The following is an 11971-nucleotide window of genomic DNA, read 5'->3' as shown; positions in this document are numbered from 1 at the left end:
TAAGGAAACATTAAACTGAGTGAGATAGACAGGTAATGATAAATCTAATAAAAAAAAATACAAATTACATATCTTACACCAACTTTACATGTTTGATATACAAAAGCATTGAGTAACAACCAATTGTGAGATTTTGACTTTAAATTCAAGATATAAACATGCATGCATGTTATGGGGTTAACATGTCTACATGTAGTAAGAACTCAACACTTATTGGGAAGTGAACAAACCGAAAAAAAAAAGATCATCAGCAGGGCTATTTCTACAAATTTGTCAACCAGGCTGAAATTGTCTGTTGACTTTTTAAAGAAGTCAATGCCCTTAGATCATGATTTTTACCCATTGTTTGTGAAACTATAGTAGATAGAGTAAAACTGCAGAAACGATCAGCAAGTCAAAATCTTCAAATAAGTCAACATTACCAAAATTGGCCATTGCATCATATGAGTTACTGCCCTTTAATTATGATTTTTACCCATTTTTGTGAAACAATAGATTTGGAAGAAAAAATCTTAAAAAAAACAAAAATAATGAGCAGTACAGTATCTAAAAGTCAAGTAGCCAAAATTGTCAGTCGACTCCTTGTTAAAGTTATTGCCCAGGAAATGATGATTTTTACCATTTTTTACTGAAAATAAAAAAATGTGGTATCATTGCAAATGAGACAACTTTCCAACACAGACCATGCAAATAATGTAGAAGTTACAAGTTAGCAACTATAGGTCACCCTATTCCCTTCAGCAATGAGCAAAACCCATACCACATAACATGCTCTAAAATAATGTGTTTTGGACCAAAAAACTATAGAAGGTAGAAATTAAGAGATTTTTTCTGTCTGACTTCGAGCATTAAGTTTTTGTGTCTGATGTTTAACACTCATAAGTAACTAAGTTAAAAGCAAAAATAAACTGCAAGATGAGAACTACAATGTTAAACAAAGAAGAAACTATCAGTAAACTTCTTATAAGAGTTATTGGACTTGAATGCTAAATTACCCACTGTTTGAGTTTTGAGCGAAAACTATATTAGATAGAGAATAATCTATATTTATGTATAAGATCAAGAATTTTTTTAAGTCATTAACAAGGATGGGTTAATTGGTAACTGAAATCTATTGTAAAATTTAATACGTTTTCCAAAGTGATCGACAGCTATCTATAATTGTTAAAAACTTTGATCACATGTCATTGTTATGTAATCCATTATAACAGAACATCGATTTTATATACTGTAGTAAATTTAGATGTTGAAAACATATTCTTCAAGTAAATGCTAACTTTCTTTACAAGTACAAATAAAATAAAATGTATATGTTTCTATCAAATTGCCTTATTCAGAACTGCTGTTGTCTCAACTTGAAGCTGCCTGACACAATTCCTTATATAGAAAATTTGACCAGAAATTAAACAAGAATTCACACACGGATATGTCTTGCCTGCTTTACTGATTATTATTAGATTTGTGTAGAAAACGATAAAGGCTATTTCTACACATTTCACATAAACTTAACAATATCAACTATCAATGTAAATGAGGTCAATGTCAGATAACCCTCCCAGACACACATGTTCACCTTACAATAATTCCATACACCAAATAGAGTTAACATGTTGCTTAAAGTATCTGAGACTTATAGCTACGAAAACTTATCGTTGATCAATGAACCATGAAATTCAGGTCAAGGTCAGATGAACCCTTCAAGTCCAGACAGACATGAAAACCTTGCAATCATCCACACACTTAAAATATTTGCCCTATTTATCATAGTATCTGAGAACAGATCGACATAATCAGAACAAATAAACATCAAAGCACCATATGCAAAAGAATTCAGGCGGTCAGATGAACATGACAAACAGACAAATTCCAATGATTCCATACACAAAATGTTGTCGATATATTGTTAAGCATGTCACCATAAAAACTTAACAATAACCAATGAACAATGAAAATTAATGAATTCAAGGTCAGACTATACCTATCGTACAGACATGTACACCTTGCAATCACTCCATACATGAAATATAATCATCGGATCCATAGATTCTGGATTAGTATAATAGTCCCAGATTAAGGTATCTAAGACTTAACAACAAACATTTAACAATGGCCAATGAACCATGAAAATGAGCTCAAGGTCTGATAAAAACTACAGTACCAGACGGACATGTACACCTTAACTAGGGACTCGATTAATTGAAGCAAAACTGAAAAAATAATTATGGCGGGAAAAAATGTGATGTGAATGTTTAAGGATGAGTTATTGCCTTGTTGGAATAAAATGTGTATCTGCCCATTTTTTAACGTCATATACGTCTCTAACAAACAAAATAGAATACTACATCTGTTAGAAAAGGAAAATCATGTCCTCTGATAATGACTGTCAGCTTTAATAAGATGGAAGATGTTTGGCGAAAAATTCCTAATTCGAATTGCTTGTTTAAGAGCATCAAATCTGTGTCCAATTTGTTTTTGCATTGAATAAGCTCTAGTTCAGACATGTCAGTCAAAATATTCTGTATATTATCCCTTTGCAGACATTTCAAGATTGCGTTAACTTTGTCTAAGTTCAAAATTAGATTTCAATTCTTATTCAACTTAAATGAAATTAATCCATAATGTAGTAATAATATGAACAGCATGTAATTCAGGAGGACCGAAGAACAAATTTTGACTTTTCATGCTATTATTAAGAAAATTATTAATGAGGGTATCAAAACAACTGTGAGGTATACGAACTCCCTACAGAAATCCCTTACTTTTCAATGTCTTATGCTATCGATCTATATTTTTAATTTATTTGCCCCAGATTCAGTAACAAAGAAATGATAGCGCCGTTAAAGACATAAATTCTACTGACTTTGCTATCAAATCACTGCATTGTATGATATGTATGAAGTCAGCAAAGCTACGCCTTTGTAACCCGTTCATTGATATGTATGAAGTCAGCAAAGCTACTCCTATTAAGGGTACTAGGTTTAACTGTGACATGATATTATTAGTTACATAGTGTGCTAGTGACCTAATACGGTATATATGGGGTCAGTAAATTCCATATGGGGTGAGTGACCTAATACGGTATATATGGGGTCAGTAAATTCCATATGGGGTGAGAGCGAAGCTCGAATCCCCATATGGGATTTACTGACCCCATATATACCGTATTACGTCACTAGCACACTATGTAACGAATTTATCTTACCGACTATCTTAACGTGTGAAATTTACGTTAAAGACCTATTAACATGAGCAAATCTTCAATACCGTTAGCATTAAGAAAGTACATCCATTGATCCTACAAAAACAGATGCCAACAATAACAACTTGTTAGGTTTAAATGTGTTTTATGAATTTATTTCAATCTTTCATCATCAATTTCTTCGTCTGTTGAAACCTTTAAGATTTTTTCTCAGTACCGTTTTGTTTTTATAAAGGGACGTAACACCACTACTAACCGTGTATGAAATAAGCCCCGCCTCCCTACTAACCTAATATGGAATATACACGGTCTCCACGCGGACGCTTTTAACCAATCATATTCCGAGAAATGTATAGGAGGTAAGACAATGTACTTCTATGTGGATGTTTTCTTAAATAAAAACTATGAAAGTGTTTTATTCATTTTTTATATTTTTATATGAATAAAAGGAGAAAAGTGGTATGCGTAAATGAAACATCAACCCAATGACACAAAAGACATTTAGAGTTAGACAAAAGGTCTTCAACAGTAGACAGAATTCTATCCAATATGTGAAATTCTAAATCGACCAGATTCTCAATAAAGTGGTTTATATCTGTCCGCAACGTTATGGCATTTCCAAAATGTTAAAAAAGAAAAAGAAAAAAAGATCACCTTAATGTTAGTTTATTTTTTATAAAACACCTTAAATTGTTTGGGTTTTTTTTTATGAATTAAGCAAAATCTTTCTTTTTTTTTTCATTTCTCTAATTGTTTATCTTTGTCGTTTACAATTATCATCGTTTTATGTACTTTGACGAAACAAAACGTGGACTTGTATATTGATAGTTTTCTTTGAAACTTGAAAACCCGAATCCATGTATAGGAACAATGAAAGATAACTTTCATGGCTTGCATTTGCCTACAGCCAATACGGGCCGGGAATAAAGATTGGGTTTTTTCCGCGAGTAGGGGGAGGGGTAGTGAGTTCGAACCCCGGCGCGATGGAAACCGAAAGAAAATTACAATTAGGCGGATTTTGTTATTTCATTTGGACACGCCTCATTTAGTTTATTTGTATGCGTATAGTCTTTTGTTTCGTATTATATATCATATATTTCCTTTTTTGGAAGCCTCGCAATTTGTAAACCGTGTAATCGTGGTCAAACTCGTAATCTGCTATATGATATGAAAAGTTCCCATTATTATGAACAATTGTCCTTAATTTCAAGTTGATGAGACCATACCTTCATGATTAACTATAGCTGAACCAACACCTTAACCAAATATGGGACGGACTAACAGATCAGAAAACATAAGGCCCCTTCTATCGTAGACGCGCATTAAAAGAATGTTACAACCATAATAAGCTCTTCATTATTTCAGATAGGAAACTAAAGCTTTGCTGGATAGTTTCTTCATTGTTAAAAGTTTTAGTTAATACATCTAGATAACATTTTTGTTCGCTTTGGAGATTCCGTATATCGTCAGGTTATCGGAATTCCAATGGGGACTAACTGTGCACCACTTATTGCGGACCCTTTTTTTGTATTGCTATGAGTTACAATTTATGACAAAAATCAGCAAAGACCCATCGAAACAACATCTGATACACAAATTTAATAATACTTTTAGATATTTGGATGATATTTTGGCTCTCAATAATGACGACTTCAGTATGTATACTAAACAAATTTATCCTGTTGAACTTACTTTAAATAAAGCTAATACTAACAATGACCACTGCCCTTTCCTCGATCTTGATATCTATATCATTAACGGAAAGCTTAATACTAAAATATATGATAAAAGAGATGATTTTTCATTTCCTATCGTTAATTATCCATTTTTAGATGGTGACGTTCCCTTGTCACCATCTTACGGTGTTTATATATCTCAACTTGTACGATTCGCTCGTGTATGTAACAATGTTTTAGATTTTAACGAGAGAAATTTATGTATTACTGAAAAATTATTACACCAGGGTTTTCGATATCACAAACTAGTCAAAACATTTACTAAATTTTATCATCGGTATAAGGACATCATTCGTAAATATAGCTCAACATGCAGACTTTTTATACGTTCAGGTATTTCACATCCAATTTTTTATGGAAATATTCTTTATAAAGCACAAAAATGTCAGTATTCACCTCTGAAGCTAACAAAACCTTTAAATAGACTAATTAAGAAGGGATATAGTTACGATACTGTTGTCAGGTCATTAAAGATTGCATATTTTGGCGTTAATATTGATTCACTTATAGGGTCTTTGCATCGGCACTAAACACATTTATTTAAAAACCAGTTGTTGGCATGACACGGGTTATGTTCTTCTCATATATGTTATGATGGTATGATACTAAACCCCTAACGGGAAGGATTGTGCCTGATATTCATATGATGAAGACATAATCTTTCAATCAGTTTAATTGAAGTCTGGAGCTGGCATGTCAGTTAACTGCTAGTAGTCTGTTGTTATTTATGTATTATTGTCATTTTGTTAATTTTCTTTGGTTACATCTTCTGACATCGGACTCGGACTTCTCTTGAACTGAATTTTAATGTGCGTATTGTTATGCGTTTACTTTTCTACATTGGCTAGAGGTATAGGGGGAGGGTTGAGATCTCATAAACATGTTTAACCCCGCCGCATTTTTGCGCCTGTCCCAAGTCAGGAGCCTCTAGCCTTTGTCAGTCTTGTATTATTTTTAATTTTAGTTTCTTGTGTACAATTTGGAGTTTAGTATGGCGTTCATTATCACTGAACTAGTATATATATTTGTTAAGGGGCCAGCTGAAGGACGCCTCCGGGTGCGGGAATTTCTCGCTGCATTGAAGACCTGTTGGTGACCTTCTGCTGTTGTCTGTTTTATGGTCGGGTTGTTGTCTCTTTGACACATTCCCCATTTCCATTCTCAATTTAATCTGTACTCAATACTTGACAATTGTGCACAATTATTGGTATCTATTATTATCATTCATTTAACATTTCCGGTACTATCTCGTGATTTCGATTGTTTTTCTGTCATGTGGTTTTCTTTGTTTGAATCAAACAACTGCCAAAGTTTAAGTAATTCTTACAATTGTTGTAAAATTGTGAAAGTACATTGTATGAAAAAAAGTAAACAATTATTTCCGCATTCGTTGAAATTTCCTGTTATTAGTTTCACGTTGTTTGATTCGTTGCCATGTAGAGCTTCATGCACATACTGAAATGTTGCACTCTAGATGTCTTCTAGTTATCTGTGTCGTTTGGTTGCTGTCTCGTCGGTATATACCTTTTACACGTATTCATTTGTTAGTTATTATTCAAGTATAATCAGTCTCAGACTAACAAGTATGTTATATTGTATAACCTGGGCTCCCTTGTGAATATAAGTTGTCATTCGAGACTAACAAGTATGTTATATTGTATAACTTGGGCTCCCTTGTGAATATAGGTGGTCATTCGAGACTAACAAGTATGTTATATTGTATAACCTGGGCTCACTTGTGAATATAGGTTGTCATTCGATACATTCAAGGCAATTCTAAGATAGTATAGATATGAACTTGTCAAAAAAAAATTAACAATCTTCATAATAAAGAATATATATTTGAAATCTGTACAGGATTATGTCCCACATTAAGAATTTTTGTCCGTTTTCTACATCTTATAAAAAAAAATGAGGTTAAGTCATGCATCTTTATATATCAATTCTCTTATCTATCAGAGCAAACAGTTTATTATTTACTGCCATTATCCCCATAGCCAGTCATAAAGTGTTTACTGTACCGAAGAACAGAATTTTCAAAGAAATCCAAATATCCCGGCGTCGAGCAATAGTTGATAACTCAGGGACAACAAACTTGCTATTACCCCATAATGAGGGGGATAGGAGGGGTCCTGATCCCGAAATCCCGGGCTTAAAAACATGGAATCCCGAGGTCCCGAATTTTAAAAAATTTAAATCCCGACATCCCGAAATTCGAAAAAAGAATTCCCGGATCCCGAAAGGACCAATCCCGAAATCCCGAGCTTAAAAACACCCGATCCCGGAGTCCCGATAAAGGACCTACCCCCCTCCATAATCAGTCAATAAGTGTAAAATATGTACACCGTTTCATTTGTCTTATAGTTTATAAAGTTGATGAAAAGTAAAAAAAAACATAGCATATTATATGGATGCACCGTCTCAAGTTGTTCTTTTAAAACCTTACTATGTATAAGCCGAGTAAATATTTTGAAATTCGGCAGTTTATTTTTTTCAAAACATATTCGCGGGTATTGAAAAATTTGTGTAAATTAATCAGAATTATCAATATAGAAGTTCGCCAGTTTGATCACCAATCTCTCATCTTTTTAGAGGGGCGTAAAGGGGGAGGGGGTATCTGCACGGAAGAACGCGACTCGGAATAAAATTGCCATTTCACTTTATATATATAACAACGTAATTTGACGTTTTCAAACAATAATCGGGGACGTGTTTGCTTTTTCTTTTCTTTTTTCAACGGCAAAGTTGTTTGTGGCCAATATTGATACTTCTAAGTGTGTGAGTAAGATAGTATGAAATGTAATAAAATTCGATAATTTTCCATTTATTTCCGAAAAGAAGGAAACGGACTCCAATTTTGATTTAAAAGAGGCAGTGGATATTTGGTTTAATACAAGTGAAAAAAGTCATACTTAAAAAGTTAAACACGCCAATGATTAAATAATCAAAACTTCACCAATTTTAAAAACTGGTAAATTTAATTTTGAAAGCTAAGAAATGTGGGGAAAAAATAATTATATTCATCTATCATCTATGATTAGAGACTTATAACTAAAATCAAACTTTTCGGGTACCGCAACAGTTGCGTTGACTGTAACTATCACGATCCAACCACACATGTATGAAACGTATAACAGCAAAATAACAAATTGCAATTTTACGTCGGACGATTTTGAAAAGAAATGGTATATTTTTATCAGATCATTATAGAGCCCTTTGACAGCTTTCGAAACCCTGTCGATCGATTGTTTACTGTTACACTCTTTTAAAGGGTATTATTCTCAGTTTGGATCATCTACTAAAACCGTAACCATCATATCTTTTTATACAATGTGTTCGATAAGACCATCATTAATACCGCAAATATCTTTATTTGTATCAGAACTTGAGAAGCTTACAGACTGGATAATTTTAATATTTTTTTCATAAATTGCGTTTTCTCACAATCGCTGATCTCTCCATTGATACATGCAGTTATCATAGTTCTAACACAATATGTCGGAGACCAGACGATTCGTATCGGAGAGTGTGGATATACGTGGCATAATTATATTACTTATTTATTTAATATATTGAAATATATTTTATTCAGATAGGTTCATTTATAGAATTATTAAGCTATCTTCTTTTCTATCATTTGAATATAACTTATGAGAATAGTTTATATTCTGTTTTGTTCTCTAACCTAAGAAATACCGATAAGGTTGAACAGTACTTTTTTTTTAATTTTTAAAGCATCTAAGAAATACAAAAACACAATCGAGGAAACATTAAATTGCCTACATTAAAAAAGGTTTAAATAAGGAATATGAACATTTTTTGATTTGATTTCGAAAAGTCATAATAATAGCGTCAACGTTCAAAACGTACGAAAATCGTTGAGTGGACAAACTGGCAAGACATTGGATTTGTTTAAAAACGAGGTTTTATCGAGTAAGCAAACTATCTGTATCAGAAAATAAGTAATCGTTTTTAAGCGTTCAAGTACAATTACGGAAAAGCACTATGTTATATACTTGAACTCGAATATTTTAATCACTGATGTCGCAACTGAAACTGAACCCGAAAAAAACCCCGCCGTCGACACTGGACATTCGTGCGAGACATGTGGTGTGAATGTTGTTAAAAACCGGTTTTGAAATAATCCATCTTTGTACTTTATTCAGGATTGGTTATGAAAACGAAGTAACATATTATATTATTGTATGTTAAAAAAACTCATAAATTTTGATAATTTAACATTTTCTGAAATCTGACCGTGGTGAAAATTGTTCATTTTTGCAAAAAATCAGTTTGTCGTTGAATCAGCAAACATTCGCTAATGAAATCATTTATTAAATATGCCGCAGTATATTCCTGCAACTTGTTTTCGCGAATTTAACATTTTTCAGAAGAGCGCAAACACACCTGTAAAGGCTATTATGATTGATGATTGATTGTTGGTTGCTTAACGTCCAGTGGCAAATATTTCATGCATATTCAGGACGAGGCTATTATGTGTATAGACTGAACATTACGTCTGACACGCTCATCGTTTTAATAATAGTTTTGTCTGTATTGGTAACCATTGATAAAATATGAGATCCAGTTTTATAGATTTTTGAAAACGGTAATACCTACCGAGCCTATAGATATAAAGATAATATCAGGGGCGTTTCTAGGATATTTAAAAGAGGGGGCGTAGAATCAAGCGGAGCGATGCGAAAAAAATGTTGGACCTTTTTTTTTTGCTAAAAAACATAAAATAATTGTGAAATGCACTAATGTAACAATATTTGCAGATTACGATATTTTTTTTTTTTTTTTTTTTTTTTTTTTTTTTTAAAGGGGGGGGGGGGGGGGCGTACGCCCATTACGTCCTCACCTGGACCCGCCCCTGAATATAGCTTATCTGTTATAATTTTTTATAAGAATTGCTTATCATTGTGGGTATGATTTCGATGCATTAACGTAATAACGTGTGTAACGTCTGTATATATGCGTAACGTGTTTTGGTAAAAAAAAATAAATACAAATGCATTCAAAGCATGTTATATTAAGCCAAAGCTGTTCATTTCGCATCAAATAATACTTTTTATGCATGTTAGCATCATGCTTTCCAGAAATGCTCGAAATTGACGTAATCACTGCGTTTCCTTTTCGTTTTTTTAAGGTAAAAATAGACGACGTAATCGTGATAAAAATAGACGACGTAAAAAACTACTTTTTTAGTGATACCAATCTTAAATGGGAAGCTCTTTTTGTATAAGAATAATCTCTGTAAACGGCAGTCCTAACTTTGATCATTTTTATCTGTTGAATTGAATGGGACTGGTATAAACTACGAAATTTTATCCTAGATTTTTCAATAAATCTAAAATGAATGTATTTGTTTGCTGCTTAACACCATTATTTTTATTGTATAACTATCTTAAACGAATTAGAGTATACAATACTAATATCTTATGTTTTCTCGTATTTGGATTTCTGCGCAGAAAATAGCGAAATGGTTTTAAGTGCGACGTGTTTGTTAGAATACGACTGCAAATTCAGAACGTTAACAATACAAACGCATCAATGGATCATCAAAATCGGACTTTGTGTTCTCTTTTGTCGTGAAAATATAGTAGACGATTACTCTATATTAATATTGGTTTTCCATATATATATATAATTTTTAATGGGTTGGTTTCGAGAAGAAGTTGTTTGTTTTTAGTATCAGGAAAAAAGGGTTTGCCAAAATTATACACAATTCCTACCTTAACATTATTCCACTCACCTAATATAGTTGACCTTCTGCTTATTATGCTGAGAAACGCACCTTATATATATATATATATATTATATACCAAATATGATTATTCTATTACTCATAATCTGCTCATAATAACTGAGAAATGCACGCGACAAAATAAAACTATATAGCTTTTAAGCGGTCGCTGAACCATGAAAATGAGACCAAGGACAATAGACAAAAACTTCGTAACATGAGGCATCTTTATGCAAGGTTTGAAGCATCCATGTCTTCTACCGCCTGAATTATAAAGCTTCATAATAATAGTTTACACCACTGCCGGATTAGCATCCCAATATCTCGCATTTTGCAATTTTCGTCTCAGCGAGACAATAAAAAGCCCGAAAAATTATGTAAAAGGAAAATTTGCTACGATTTGGTTGGTGAAATGATCCATTTTGAGTATTATCTTTCTTTCAGAATGAAGTTAATGACTCCCACCACCTTCAATAGTTTGCTGCCACTTTTGCTAGCTGAACAAATAGAATTGAAGCCAATAGGTGACCCCCTCATATATAGGTTCAAACATCGGGGGGAAAAACATGGAATCAATTTTTACCTTACTTTGATGGAAAAGTACATTTACGATCATCATTTTAGTTCACTCAGAAAAAAACAGGGCACACCAACCATGCAAAGCCGTAAATTCTAAGTGCTGGTAAATTTTGAAAAGCAATGATCAGGGGGTTTAATAGATTTGCCATTAACGAGCCTATCTCAATCCATAGCCGAAGAATAACAAAATAAAAACACAAAGACCAAAACACAAGAAATATAGAATAACAACAGCCCTTAAAACACTACTGTAACAAGTGCAAAAACGGAACACTATAAAAAAAAAACTACGGAAAAACCTGTGGGGATCGCAGGTGAATTCAAACTTTCAAAAAAAAATGTTCAGTCATATTTAATACAGAAGCTACGTAATATTGTGCTAAGGTATCAATTTAGCTCGATTTGTGATTTAAAAGCGCATGATGCATTTCTTATTTTTCTCCACAACGTTGCCAGTTTCTCACGACATATGAGATTGTCCCCTCGGTATCTTTTTTTTTTTTTTTTTTAAATATATGTGCTCTCAGGTGCTCAAAAGGGACAAGCATACAGACCCTGTTCCATAAGTGGCACCCGTCGTGTTACTCATGGAATGTACAAGTTCGGTAATTTTTTTCGTCCAGACAAAAAAAGTTTAAATTTGAAAGAAGGTCCGGCAAGGGATAATTTTGGGCTAAAATTTGAAGTACATCTGATGAAAGATTTTTA

The sequence above is a fragment of the Mytilus californianus genome, unplaced genomic scaffold, assembly GCF_021869535.1.
Source record: "Mytilus californianus isolate M0D057914Y unplaced genomic scaffold, xbMytCali1.0.p SCAF_14, whole genome shotgun sequence".
In the NCBI taxonomy this organism is placed as follows: Eukaryota; Metazoa; Mollusca; class Bivalvia; order Mytilida; family Mytilidae; genus Mytilus; species Mytilus californianus.
This window is presented reverse-complemented; position numbering follows the sequence as displayed.